General features: G+C 41.6%; 1 protein-coding gene across 1 annotated transcript in view; it reads left to right on the top strand.

The window, feature by feature from the left end:
• The first annotated feature begins 470 nt into the window (after positions 1 to 470).
• The window catches only part of NAV3 (neuron navigator 3), an 862,925-nt gene continuing 848,581 nt past the window's right edge, over positions 471 to 14,814 (top strand). Inside the window, exons 1-2 of the mRNA XM_039497831.1 lie at positions 471 to 491; positions 1,659 to 1,731. The gene's annotated coding sequence lies outside the window, so the exon portion shown is untranslated. The remainder of the gene's footprint in view (positions 492 to 1,658; positions 1,732 to 14,814) is intronic.

Genomic DNA, 14,814 nt, shown 5'->3' with positions numbered 1-14,814 from the left:
ACTGGAAATATAGCAATTCTAGCAGTATTGCTATCTATTCCCATAGTCCCCTCCTCAAGAATGCTCTATGCTTGAGTTTTTTAGAACACCACTCTAAACTTTTCTTATTTGAAGTAGGACTTTGAAATAGCAGAACATACGCACTTGCAACTACAGCCAGCAATATACCTGCATTTTCACAGTTTTTACAAGTGTGACAATGCTGCTGTACTTCGGAACTAGGGAGGTGGGTGTTCCTTTTATTAAAATTTTCCACACAGGTGAAATTAATGCTGAATTACTTTTTACATAACCCAGTGAAGCCACTTATGTATTATATAATGTTAGTCTACTTCCAGGGTGTACAGACTAGTGTTCACAGTCCACCAGACTTAATCATCTCCTTCTTCTGATCTGATATGTATTGAGATGTGTATTTCTTTATGATACCTATGTGACCAGCTAGCAACCCGACATCCAGCGATGATTGTACAACCTGAGACATCCAAACTGTGAGCAAAAAGCTAGTAAGAAATGTGTGACACTGATAAATATCATCACTTGAATGGATCCTCTCACAAATAAATATCTGCTTGCTCATCTCTTCACACACTGGTTTTTCTCTAGTAAGCCTACATTTGCAGCCAAACCTGTCCATTGTTATAGCCAGGATGAGGAATACAGAGGGGACAGGGTGCCTTGGAGGAACTTTTGGCTTCCCTTTTAAGAGAAAGTTGAGATATGAAAGTGCAAAGTGTGCCCTTGAGAAATTGGGCAGGGGGAGCGGGAGGTGGTGCTGACTTCTCTTAAGTCTAAGATGTGGATGTGTGTTGGAGGCTTTTCTTTTAATGTAAAGCACTATCAGACATAATTGGATACCTTTTTGCTTTCAGTGTCTCCAGACTCACACTAGTGTAATTCCTTTGACTAGAGATAGCTACTTAAGATTTACACTGGTGTAAATGAAAGCGGAATTTGCTTTTGTGTGTGAACAGGGGATACACACTTGTAATGCCACCAATGCCTTGTTTACACAAAGTTGCACCAATTCAACTAAAGTGGTTATTTTAAAACTGTTTTAGATAACCAGCACCAAAGTCTGGGAAGACACTTCCATTTAAACCAGGCTTATTTTCATTTAGCTTTAAAAAAAGATTCCTGAATAGAGCTAAACGGCAATAGACTGCTCTTTAAAATCAAAGTAAGTGTCTAGAAGTGTTTGCATCACTTTAAATCAGTTTTAAAAACATGTTAAACGGGTGCAACTTTCTCATGTAGTTGAAGGGTAAAATTTCCCAAACTACCCAATTCCCATTTTCAAAAGTTACTTAGATTTGAAAGACCCATTGACTTAAACACCTAAGTCATTTTGAAAATGGGACTTAGGCAGTTTTGGAAATTTCTCCCAAGACCTAAACAGCAAAACAGTCTCTAGAACTCCCGAAAGGATTCAGTTGGGGTGGAGCAAGGACCTATATTTGGGTTGCCTACATTCTAGGGGAGTGCAATAGTCACTCAGCTATTGGTGGAGCCTCAAGCTGACCTCCCCCTGCACAGTCTTGGTTTTTCTGCAGTAGGAAAAAAAATGTGGAAACCTCAATTTTCTATGAATTTTTTTCTGGCCAGCCTCACCCATTAGCGATGAGTATAAAAAGACAGCTATAATTGTTACTTTGCAGGCATCCCAGCAGACAGGCCAATTACTGATCACAGAGAAAGAACTACACTCAAATCAGAGGTGATTCTCTCCAGGTGAGGGTTAAAACATTGCCAAAGAGGGGGAACCTTGCCTTGCTTTTCCCCATGTTGTAGCAGCTCTGTGAATGAAGTAGGCTTTAGTTTCCAGGATTTTGCTGATACCTTGCAAGAGTCCTAAGGCAGCATTTAAAAAATATATATATATGCAAAGCCTAGTCAATATCTAATCACAAGAGTATGTAAACATCAGCACTCAGATGCCACAAGAATGAACTCTGGAAATAGAGCATAAAAATTCACTATCTACATGCCATATGTACATTCATGTATAATATTTTCTTTAGAAAATGTATTCATTCCCTCACAGTCCTCCCAAAATAGCATATGGAAACACCTTCTTATGCATTCATTTTGTTCCTCCGTACACCTGTTTATATTTCTTATATTCTAAATAACTAAGCAGCCATTCGCTATTTCAAAGCAACTTTTTGGCCCATGCCAACTGAACAGCTTGGGCCACTGATGATTTTGACAAAAGCAGTTCACTTAAAACAGCAGAAAAGTGAATCATTTAGCAGGGCCATCTCTTCCCCAACTAATAAATGACTTCGCCTTGGGGTAATAGACAAATCATCTGCCACATGCTGGTTTAAATTACCAAGTTTTTTTAAAGTAACAATTTAAATTGATTAGTATTTTAGACTGATGATAAACCTAATCAGCTTTCAACACTATCACTAAGGACAGTAGCCTACCAGAATAAAAAATGTAAGAGTTTCAGCTTAGACTTTAAAAGGTAAAAGTATTTCCATCATTCACTTAAATCTGTACTGGATTTTCCCTCTGCTGTCCTTGCACCAATCTTCTAATACCATTACTGCTATAGATACAAGGGGTTATGACTTCAAAAAGTCAATTAGAAGTTTGGAATGGAAGCTCTCCTGTACTTAATTTCTCTCTGCTGAAGATACCTAGCCCTGGGAGTGCCATTATTTCCCAGTACATCAAACCATTAGAATGTATATCTCAGCATGTGCTAGAGCAGCGGTCCCCAACCTTTTTGGCACCAGGGACCGGTTTCATAGAAAAAAAAATTTCCGCGGACCTCCTGGGATGGTTTTGGGACGATTCAAGTGCATTACATTTATTTTTGTACTTTTATTTCTATTATTATTGTAATATATAATGAAATAATTATACAACTGACCATAATGCAGAATTAGTGGGAGCCCTGAGCTTGTTTTCCTGCAACTAGACGGAGACACGCTGCTTGATGTGCTAAGGCTTGGTTCGCGGCCCGGTTCCTAACAGGCCGTGGACCGGTACCGGTCCGCGGCCCGGGGGTTGGGGACCCCTGTGCTAGAGGACTAGAGATGCAGTTATGTATACATCACCTTAAATATAAATCATATAAAGAAGACTTCCGTCTCTTCTGTTTGGTACACAGCATGCTTGACAATACCCTTAATAAGAAGAGAAATACTACCATTAAAATACTTTCCCTAGAAAGGAGTCAGATGTAAGTTTCAAAACAGGCTCCAGAGTTCAAATCAAGCCCAAAATTGTGTGCAGGTGTGTTATGCAAGGTTTTGGTTCTGATCCAACTCTAAATCATAAACAGCAGGGATCAAAATTCCAAATCCCTAAACCTCTTTAGTATCTGCCAACTTATACTTAAATAGTCAGGTCTTATTTATCAAATTCAGTAAGTAGAAGGTCTAGTGGATAATACACTAGGACTTCTAATATCAAGTTTGCCAATGGTGTGTTGGATGGGCTTGTTTAAGTTTATTAACTAATTGGTATTTGTTCCATTATCTGTATATCCTGTCCATTCATTCGTACAATGTTGTGAACATGTAAATGCTGAATAGTATTGCTGCAGCATGTAAACAAGACTTAATATGTCTCAAAGAACTTGATGGCCTCTTGTGTAACTAGGCCAATCAAAACCGGTCCCTTCCTCTTGCCAAAAATAAACAAAATGAATTTTAAAAAAAAATCCTACAAATTTGAAAATTTTTGTAGTTTTTTGGGGGAAAATCCCACTCTTTTTACTTCCTCTTTCCCCATTAGAAAAGGTAGTGGCACTAAAAAAATATGATGAAATCCCTCTCCTCTCTGTTGCTTTCCACACTTTTTTGGGGGGAGGAAGGGGAAAGAATTTTTAAAAGAAAGAAAGTGAAGACAAAACATCCCTCCTGGTGGAAGGGCAGCGTTACTTTGTATTACTTAAGGAGAGTTAAAGTGGTTGACCAGTGTTACAGTCAAAATAAAGTTACTTTTTAAAGTAACTTTCAACTCTAACACTGGAGAGAAACTGTTACTTTTATAAGTTATTTTTAAAGTGAAAGTGTTACTCCCCCACTTTAACTGTTTTCCCACTTTTCCAGTAGACAAAAGGGGAAGGGCAGTGAAAGACTAAGGACTGGCATTTTCTTAGAAATTAGAATTAAGAAATTTTGAAAAGTGATTTTTTTGTACAGGTTTTCCCTTTTTAAAAAAGAAATTAAAAGAAAATTGTATCAATTAATTTTGAAACCCTGCTTAAAATACTTGTTAATTATGCAAGAATTGCAAGGACCCATTTGATTCTCTTTATAAATGGAGATGGGCTTTGTCACATTTACTGGGGTAACTGCACCTCTGACCCCTCCTGATTTTTAAGTGCAAGTCTCAGGCCTTGAGCTGTTACTTGTCTCTTGGGGTGGAATCACTTGATTCTGCCACTCAGACTTGCCCCTGGGTTACAACCTCTAATACTGATCATGATTAGCTGAGCAGGTCTGACTTATGTCAATGACAGTGGTAATCAGTGACCAAACAGCCTACTTAGAGCAAAGTATTTATTAGAACAAAAGCATTTCAGAGAACCTTGAACAGCCTATACAGAATCCTGCTTCCTAGAGATCTACTTTTCTTCCACATGGAGACCTTACTAATAAGACTAGCTCCCTATAGATTCTTTCACAGAGTTTCACTGTCCCCTTGTCTCCCTGCCAGAGCTCATTGACAGTCAGTGGATAGCCTCAGGTGACTCAATCCCCGCCTCAAACCCCTTTTGCAGGGGTCAAGAGCCTTTTTAGCTGGTCTCTGGTCTCTCAGTATAGCAAAAAAAGCTGTGTCACTTCAGCCTAGAAGGATGTAATTGTCTTTCAATCATGTGCTTGGCTGTTCACATCTGGGAAGCCATTATGCCACTTCCATACACACAGTAAGTCCCCACTGAATTCAAGCATTATAGGTAGAATCATAAACATTCTACTACCCCGCCCCCAAGAACATCTCCTCACTGACCAAGTCACTTAAAGTGTTCCTAAAATTACTACAATGTAGTATTGAAACATTATGACAGACCTGGAGCTGATATGTAGTCTTAAAACACCACCTTTCTTTATCCTGATTTTGATGAGTTCAATATTTGGGCATGTTCAAATATTTTCGAAGTGTTGGTCTGAGCCAATCTTGAATTATAAAGGGAGAAATTCCACTTCAGAATAAAATGGTGAGCAAAAACTCCAAGAGTTTGTCCATATTAATACTGTAAATATTTCAAAAGTTAAAGTTATCACCTAGCAAGTGATAACTGCAGATGTAGACTCATAATATCTTTATAGAAATAAAATGGAGTTTTACTTATGCACTGCAACCCACATATTCTCACACTGCAGTTTTGGAACAGTTCCAGTTCTTCCCCCAACTTCTGCTTTCACCTATGGCAGGGGTGGCCAACCTGAGCCTGAGAAGGAGCCAGAATTTACTAATGTACATTGCCAAAGAGCCACAGTAATATGTCAGCAGCCCCGATCAGCTCTCTGACCCCGCTCCCAGTGCCACCCACCCCCTGCAGCCCCGCCGATCAGCACCTCCCCCCCTCCCCGCACCTCCTGATCAACAGTTTTATGGCATGCAGGAGGGTCTGGGGGGAGCGGAAAGGAGCAAGGGCACTGCAGGTTCAGGGGAGGGGGTGGGAAGGGGTGGAGTGGGGGCAGAACCTAGGGTTAAGCAGTGAGCACCCCCCAGCACATTGGAAAGTTGGTGCCTGTAGCTCCAGCCCCAGGAGTCAGTGCCTATACAAGGAGCAGCATATTAACCTCTGAAGAGCCACAGGTTGGCCACCCCGACCTATGGTTTGGACTAGCGTAAACTTAAAGTACAAGTCTTTATTTTCCTCACCTTGTTTTTTCTCTCAGCACCATGGTTTCATCTTCTCTTCTGGGCATGCATGCATACATACTATCTTACTACACCTTGTTGGGCCAAATTTATTAGCAAATTATTGTTGAGCTGCTAAACAACATATTACAAAATGTAACTAAACACAGAATAAAAGACAAGGCAAATATGGAGCTTAATTTTGATAGTGACTCCTTTTAATTTATTCATCTTTCACTGATGAATCCTTAGTTAATTAATATTGGGAATTCTATAAGGGCAAGCCATCTGGAAGGCTTTGTAAGAGATCCTTTCTTTGGGTAAAGTGTGGAAATCATGCATTTATATAGCCCCTTCCACATGGAAATCTGAAGCCATTAAAATATCAGTACATTTTAAATCTTACATTTCTGTGAGGTAAGTATTATTCCTTTTTTACAGGTAGAGAAACTGCTACAGAGGGACTGTTTTTTGTGTGTCATTTGTTTAGGTTTTTTCTTGTTGTTGTGTAGCACTCCTTGTAGCCATTTCCAGGTGAGCAAAGTAGGTGTAAAACATTGCCACGCTGATAAGGTTGCATTTTGCACAAGTGTAAATAACTAAGAAAGTATATGGGGGGGAATTACTTAACCAAAGTGTGTGGCATGGCTGGGAACAGATCCTGGATCTGTTTCCCAGATCTGTGCCTTATCTGTGCTGTCCCGCTGTAACGGTTAAGTATGTTTGATAGCTTACAAAGATCATGTGTTAGTACTTTTATACATAAACATTTTTTTCACAGTAATTAAATGCTGGGTAGGATTTTTTAACTTAACCAAGAGATGTAAGCCAGCTCTAATTGGTGCCTTAAGCAGCAACAGCAACTTTCAGTGCAAGAGAGAAAACTAACTTTATCATAATTCTGGGTCTGACACTAACTTGCAAAGCCATATTCAAAAGCTTTGTCTTGACAGATTGTAGATGCTAGGTCACATAAAAGACAAGATTTGGTACCTCTAACTGCAGAGAGATAGGAAGCACACTCCAAGGAACAGTGAATTGGACAATACCCTTTATGGCAGACAGCCAAGGCAAGACACATGCAACAATGCAGAAGTGTAAATCAGCTGTTCACAGGCAGTCTATCAAACACTGTGGCTGTTATCAAGTTTGTTCATAATGAAAATGAAAAATACGATCATCAATTCTTTCCTCTTCTATACCTCTCCTCCCCAAGCCGTCTTCTCCAAGAACTCAGACTACCGTGACACATATATTAAGATGTACTGTACCCTTCAGTATTTATGTTTCAGAATGTACATAACCCAAACAGGCAATTACAAACTTATAAAATCAGGCTACAGTATAGGGAATAGGGAGAAGCAGTCTTCATTCATTCTATGCGTAAAGATATCATGGTTCTGTGCAGAATAGCTTGGTTATCTGGTAACCTCTTCAGCTACCAGATTATTACCCACACCATAGTTGCCATTTTTCTTGTAAAATGATTTTTTCCCCCCAATACTTACCACACAGTGCTGGCTGAGATACCAGTTATTTTTCTATACAGTAAACAAAATCAATAACTGAAGTATCAGTTTTAGATACAGTAGAGCAGGGGTAGGCAACCTGTGGCACGCATGCCGAAGGCGGCACGCGAGCTGATTTTCAGTGGCACTCACACTGCCTGGGTCCTGGCCACCAGTCCGGGGGGCTCTGCATTTTAATTTAATTTTAAAGGAAGCTTCTTAAACATTTTAAAAACCTTATTTACTTTACATACAACAATAGTTTAGTTATATATTATAGACTTATAGAGAGCGACCTTCTAAAAATGTATTACTGGCACACAAAACCTTAAATTAGAGTGAATAAATGAAGACTTGGCACACCACTTCTGAAAGGTTGCTGACGCCTGCAGTAGAGTAACACTGTTTAAAAACAAAGCACCCTATCTGGCCTTTTGGTTATGTATAGGTCATCTCTTGATAGCAGTGGAAAGTGCATGCACATTTTGTGTGTGTATGTGTACACATACAAAGAAAGACAAAATGTTGAAATAAAATTACTTTTGCAAAGTCAAGCACTTAAAAAGTCAGGACATGCAATAAATAATGTTGCCCTGGCACTCTGTGTGCATGTGTTTATGATAGCATGTGATCATGTAATTAAAGACTATCTTTTCCATAGGGCTTCTGATTCATTCAGTATATAGGATGCTTAATGAATGAGCAGCTGTTCAACATTTCTTTTTATCATCATTCAGTGTGTGGCCTATGTCTGTCTTACTGCACCCTGCACTGAAAGATACAGTACTTTCCTCATGGGATCTTCTGTGGTACAAGTGCTTTACAAACATTAGTAAACTTACATTTACAATTCCCTCTCCCCCCCACAAGAAAATCTTATCCCCATTTTACAGATGCAGAGCCAAGGCACATATATGGCTTGGGTCTGCCATAATACAAACCTGAGATGTTCCCATCTCTGCCAAAAGTAGTCTTGTGTGACTTCCATTACCATCCTCTTACATGGGGACAATGGTATGTGCCTGCATTATAAGATAAGGGTCTGAGGCCTTGTTATGACAGATTCAGATTTATTAATCCTAGTCAGTGCAAGAGCTGGGACTAGGCCTCATTACTTCTGACTCCTAGTGCAGCACATGTTCCTAAGGCCCACACACAGCTGCCAAATGTTGTGCAGCTTTGCGCAACCTATCATCAGTCAGGGGGCAATAAGTGATCACTTTTTACTGTGCCCTGGAACAGCAGAAAGAATGTGAGAGGTGGCAAGAGCCTGTCCTCCTGTACCTTGCAAAAGCAGGTGCTGTGAGCCTTGATGATTGGGAGGAGCAATTGCAGGGAAATTTCAGTGCTGACCCTGAAGCATGCTCAATGAAATCATAGAATATCAGGGTTAGAAGGGACTTCAGGAGGTCATCTAGTCCAACCCCCTGCTCTGGAAAGGATTTAAAGAGGGGCACCCCAACCTTTCTCCTGCTCTGGTGGAGAGGGTAACTGAACCTGAGTATCCCCCATCCCCACTGAATGCTCTAACCAGTGGGCTAAGAGCTATAAGGTGGGCAGCACCATCATTTCCTCTTGCCTCTCGGGCCATATTCTGAATGGGACTGGATCATGCTCAGCAGCTGCCTACCAGATTGGGGCCCATACATGAGATAGGAAGCCACACTTCTATCTTTCCCTAGTTTGTGGTTTGCTCTGGGGCTTAGGTGGGAGATAGGTGTCTGGATGCCTGGAGCAAGGCAGGAGTAACTGAAGTGCAGAGGGAACTTTTACCCTGAAAACTTAGGCACCGTGTGAGTTTTGGAGCCTACAGGGTATGATGGGAGTTTTGGGGATCACAGTAGAGCCAAAACTAGGACTTAAGGTATGTCTACACTGCACACTTCTTTTGGCGTCATGTAGAGTACATACACTATGTTCCTCTAGCCCAGTGTAGATGGTGAAGCACTGCTTAGGTAAGTAGTGTAAAGACACCTGAACCCTTTAGGTATGTACCCAGATCTCTGCTTTCCCAACCAATGTCTTCCCTTATCTATATTGCTTTTATACTGCCAGACTGTTCCCTGCTGCCTCTCCCTGCCAGAGCCCTTCACTGACAAATATAGCTGCATACCACGGTGCGGACTCAGTCCACTTTTCGCTGTGGGGTGTAGCTACACATACCCTTCATTCCATTGTAAGGGGTGTGCGGGGTAGATGTAGCCTTAGGTACCTAAACTACATTACCACTAGTTGCCTCACTTGCCTTGACTATAAAATGCTAATTCAGATGGCCAGCTTAACAGACAATCACATCTTTATATGGCTGAACTGTTCTCTGTCTAACTTGACTTGTACATGCAGAAGGCCAAATGCTGGATTACCCAGGTTAATGGGTGAGGAGCCTATATAGCTTGACAATGTTCCACACCCACAGAACATGGCTTCATGCTGGAGGGAAGAGGTTCTCCCCTTGGCAATGGATGCAGAGCTGCACTGTAGCTACCCAGGCCGTTCTCCAGAGGCAGACTCCATTCTCACTCTGGTATCTCTGGGGATTGATGTGGAGGTGAGAGGAGGCCTTCCAAAATGTCTCTGCACGTGGAGCAGCATCACACCTGCTAATACAAAATTGGTTGGGTTACGCAGGAGAAAAAGAAAGAGGAATCCAGCCCTGTATGTATTGCTGCTTGAACAAAGGTGCATATTTTCATGAAATACTGAAGTGATTGACAATTGGGCTTTGAAAATGGAGTAATGATCCATTGACCATTCAAGGAATGAAACGTATGAAGAATTTCTAAAGAAGTAAAACTCTAGCCCAGACACTAAACTTGTTGCTAAAATGTCAGTGTAAATGAAATATTAAGCTACTCAGTTTGGGTTACAGTCTGAGGCTGTTAGAGGATATCTGTATGTTACCTGAATGCAACAAGTATTTAAAAGTCTACCCTCATTTATGCCCTTGCAATTCCATGGGTTGTATGTATGCCAGATTTGAGCTTTCAGTACTGGAAAATGCATACGCACAAATTAAATGAAAGCCATAGTGTAGAAATAAGACCATTCCCTACAGTTCCTAGTGTAAGGGCAGGTCTACACTACTGCTTAAGTTGATCTAACTTATGTTGCTCAGGGATGTGGAAAAAGACACCCACTGAGAGAAACAAGTTACAGCGACCTAAGTGCTGTCCCCACCGGCACTATGTCAGCGGGAGAGCGTCTCCTGCTGACATAGCTTCTGTCTTTCGCAGAAATGGAGTAATTATGCTGATGGAAGAGTGCTCTCCCATTGGCATAGCGCGTCTTCACCAGATGTGCCACTGCAGTACAGCTATGCCGATGTAGTGCTTCTAGTATAGACCTGCCCTAAGTAGTGTGAATGCATGAGAGAACTTCTAATGAAGACTGGGGGCCATTTCTTGCCATCCCTACATATTCAAAACTTGTAGTCAGAGTTTTGTCTGCAAAAGGACTGCAGGATTTGGCTACTGTTAACTTTTTAGTACATTTTGATTATTTGAAAGAAGCACTTTTTTTTTTGGTCAAAGTAAGTAGAGGGATGAAATACTATTGTCTAGCTAATGTGTTTTTTAAAAAAATTTCTACTAGTGTAGAAATATAGCAACAACACTGAATCCGGTTGCAAAGCAAAATGTTCAGTAGGACATAGAGTTACAGAAGTGTAGGACTGGAAGGGATCTTCAGAGGTCATCTAGTCCAGTCCCCTGCACTCAGGGAAGGACTATGTAATAACTAGACCATTCCTGACAGGTATTTGTCTAACCTGTTCTTAAAAACTGCCAGTGACAGAGATTCCACAACCTCAGGAAGTTCAACCCATTTAATTACCCTCACAGTTAGGAAGTTTTTCCTAATGTCCAACCTAAACCGCCCTTGCTGCAATTTAAGCCCATTGTTTCTTGTCTTTTCTTCAGAAATTAATGAGAACAATTTACCTTCCTCCTCCTTGTAACAACCTCTTATGTAGTTGAAAATGTTATCATGTCCACGCTGTCTTCTCTTTTTCCAGACTGAAAGAAATGGGTTTGTTTAATCTTCCCTCATAGGTCATGTTTTCTAGATCTTTAATAATTTTTGTTGCTCTTCTTTGGACTTTCTCCAATTGGTCCACATGTTTCCTGAAATGTGGTGCCCAGAACTGGACATAAGACTCCAGCTGGGGCCTAATCAGCGCAGAAAAATTACTACTTGTGTCTTGCTTACAACACTCCTGCTAATACATCCCAGAATGATATTTGTATTTTTTGCAACAATGTTACACCGTTGACTCATATTTAGCTAGAACTTCCAGATCCCTTTCTGCAGTAGTCCTTGCCAGGCAGTCATTTTCCATTTTGTATGTGTTCAATAGACTGTTCCTTCCTAAATGGAGTACTTTACATTTGTCCTTATTCAATTTCATCCCATTTGCTTCAGACTATTTCTTCAGTTTGTCCAGATGATTTTGAATTTTAATCCTATCCTCCAAAGCACTTGCAACCCCTCTCAGCTTGGTCCGCAAACTTCATAAGTGTACTCGCTATGCCATTATCTAAATCATTGATTAAGATATTGAGCAGAACCAGATCCAGAACTGATCCTGGCGGGACCCCACTCAATATGCCCTTCCCAGCTTGACTGTGAACCACTGATAACTACTCTCTGAGAACGGTTTTCCAACCAGTTATGCACCCACTTTATAGTAGTTCTATCTGGGTTGTATTTTCCTAGTTTGTTTATGAGAAGGTCATGCGAGACAGTATCAAAAGCCTTATTAAGGTCAAGATACACCATGTTTACTGCCAGGGCCAGCTCTAGTCCCCAGCGCGCCAAGCGCGTACGTGGGGCGGCAGGCGGGTCCGGTGGAGCTTCCAAAGTCATGCCTGCGGGAGGTCCACCGGAGCCGCGGGACAGCGGACCTCCCGCAGGCATGACTGTGGAGGGTCCGTTGGTCCCGCGCCTCGAGTGGACCTCCCGCAGGCATGACTGCGGAAGCTCCACCGGAGCCGCGGACCAGCTGCAAGAGGTCCCGCGGAGGCACGGGACCGGCGCCTGGCAGCGCGCCCCCTGCGGCGTGCTGCCCTGTTTGGGGCGGCCGAATTCGTAGAGCCGCCCCTGTTTACTGCTTCCCCTCTGTCCACAAGGCTTGTTAGCCTGTCAAAAAAAGCTATCAGGTTGGTTTGACACAATTTGTTCTTGACAAATGCATGCTGATTGCTTAATTATTTGTTCCATTATCTTTTCGGGTACTGAAGTTAAGCTGATTGGCCTGTAATTTTCTGGGTTGTTCTTATTGTCCTTTTTATATATTTGCCCTCTTCCAGTCTTCTGGAATTGCTCCTGTCTTCCCTGAGTTTGCCAAGATAATGGCTAGTGGCTCAGATATCTCCTCAGTCAGGAATACTCCTTGAGTATTCTAGGATATATTTCATCAGGTCCTGCCAACTTGAAGCCTTCTAACTTGTTTAAGTAATTTTTAACTTGTTCTTTCCCTATTTTAGCCTTGAGGATCACTGGTGTTCACTATGTTAGACATCCAATCAGGGCCGGCTCCAGACACCAGCCTACCATGCATGTGCTTGGGGCGGCACCTTGGGACGGGGTGGCGCTTGGGGTTTATTTTTGGTTTTTTTGGTTCGGCCAGGTGGTGCTGGGGGGTGGGGGAATGGGGGCTTGGGTGGCGTGGCGCGGTGCTGGGGGGGGGTAGGGAGTTGGGTGGCACGACGTGACGCTCGGGGGCCGGAGACTTGGGTGGCGCGGTGCTCGGGAGGGGCGGGGGGGCTTGGGCGGCATGGCGCGACGCTTAGAGGAGGCGGGGGCTTGGGCGGCGTGGCACGATGCTCGGGGGGGCGAGCGGGGTGACATGATGGGGAGGGGTTCGGCAGGGCAGCGCTTGCGGGGGCAGGGCGGGGCTCTTTTTTTTTTTTTTGCTTCGGGTGGCAACAATGTTAGAACTGGCCCTGCATCCAATTGCTACTAACCTTTTTGGTGAAAACTGAAACAAAAAAGTAATTTAGCACTTCTGCCATTTCCACATTTTCTGTTCTTGTTTTTCCCCCCTCATTGAGTAATGGGCCTGCCCGTCGATGGTCTTCCTATTGCTTCAAATGTATTTGTAGAATATTTACTTGTTACCCTTTATGTCTCCAGCTAGTTTAATCTCATTTTATGCCTTGGTCTTTCTAATTTTGTCCCTATATGCTTGTTTGTTTATATTCATCCTTTGTAATCTGACCCAGTTTCCACTTTTTTAGGGCTCTTTTTTGATTTTTAGATCATTGAAGATCTCCTGGTTAAGCCCGGGCAGTCTCTTGCCATACTTCCTATATTTCCTATGCAGTGGGATAGTTTGTTCTTGTGCCTTTAATAATGTCTCTTGGAAAAACTGCCAACTTTCTGAAACTGTTTTCCCCTTAGACTTGCTTCCCATGGGATCTTACTCATCAGCTCTCTGAGTTTGCTTAATTCTGCCTTCTTGAAATCGTTATCTTTATTGTGCTGTTTTCCTTTCTACCATTCCTTAGAATCATGAACATGAAGATGATTCTTTATTGTGCTTTCCATCCAAGGATCTAGGTTGTTTTACCACCATTAATGACTGATCTTCAGCACTTGTGTTAGATAGGCCGTAGGCAGTGCTATGTCAATGGGAGCTACCACCTCTTGAGGAGGGGGAGTACCTACACTGATGGGAGAAGATCTCTTGTCGGTGGAGGTAGCATCTTCACTAAGTGCTACAGGGGCATCCTATCTCATAAGGTACCCAGATTTTAAAGTTGGATTGCAATTATCAAAATAGTTAAAGCTGCTTTTAAGAATTACTAAGCTTGTATCATAATCTTATTGCCATTTGTCAATGTATTTATTGAAGAATAAGTAAACATTTAGTTTATTATTATCTGGATATTCTCACATTCTGAGGAAAATGAGGTGGCTCTTTGTATGGTTTGGCTGACTCACAGTGAGAGGTACAAGTTCATTTTTCCATTGTACATAATGACCTAATGCAACTCTCTGGCTTTAATTCACTCCTAAGTTACTTGCTCATCCATGCTCATGGAAAGTGTCATTCTTTGAATTTTTTATTATATTTTTTCCTTGAAAAAAGTAAAAGGGTAGAATTCTATCTATGGATAAGTCAAAGCTGAAGATTTTAGTGCTCATTTTTTCCTTTTTACATCATGTGTATTTATCGGAACACAGTGTATAGTGCATGTCATGGAAATTAGGAGAAATATTAAAAGAGATTCTGAAGGTAATGTCCAAAATATTTTTTTGCTTCACTTTGCTTAGAATTTTATTTAATTCATTGGGTAGGCACAGGGGTTTGCTACTATAGGATTGTGGTATGAGTTGTAGGCTGCAGATACCGATTCTTCTGAAACTTCTGTGCAATCTTTCCTCACCAAAGACCTGAATGTATAAGGAATATTTAATTTCCTCAATAGCAAATACTTACCCAAGAATTTACCAATAATGTTTTGTACCATCC

Source organism: Mauremys reevesii, linkage group 1 (assembly GCF_016161935.1).
Source record: "Mauremys reevesii isolate NIE-2019 linkage group 1, ASM1616193v1, whole genome shotgun sequence".
Taxonomy (NCBI): domain Eukaryota; kingdom Metazoa; phylum Chordata; order Testudines; family Geoemydidae; genus Mauremys; species Mauremys reevesii.
This window is presented reverse-complemented; position numbering and strand designations above follow the sequence as displayed.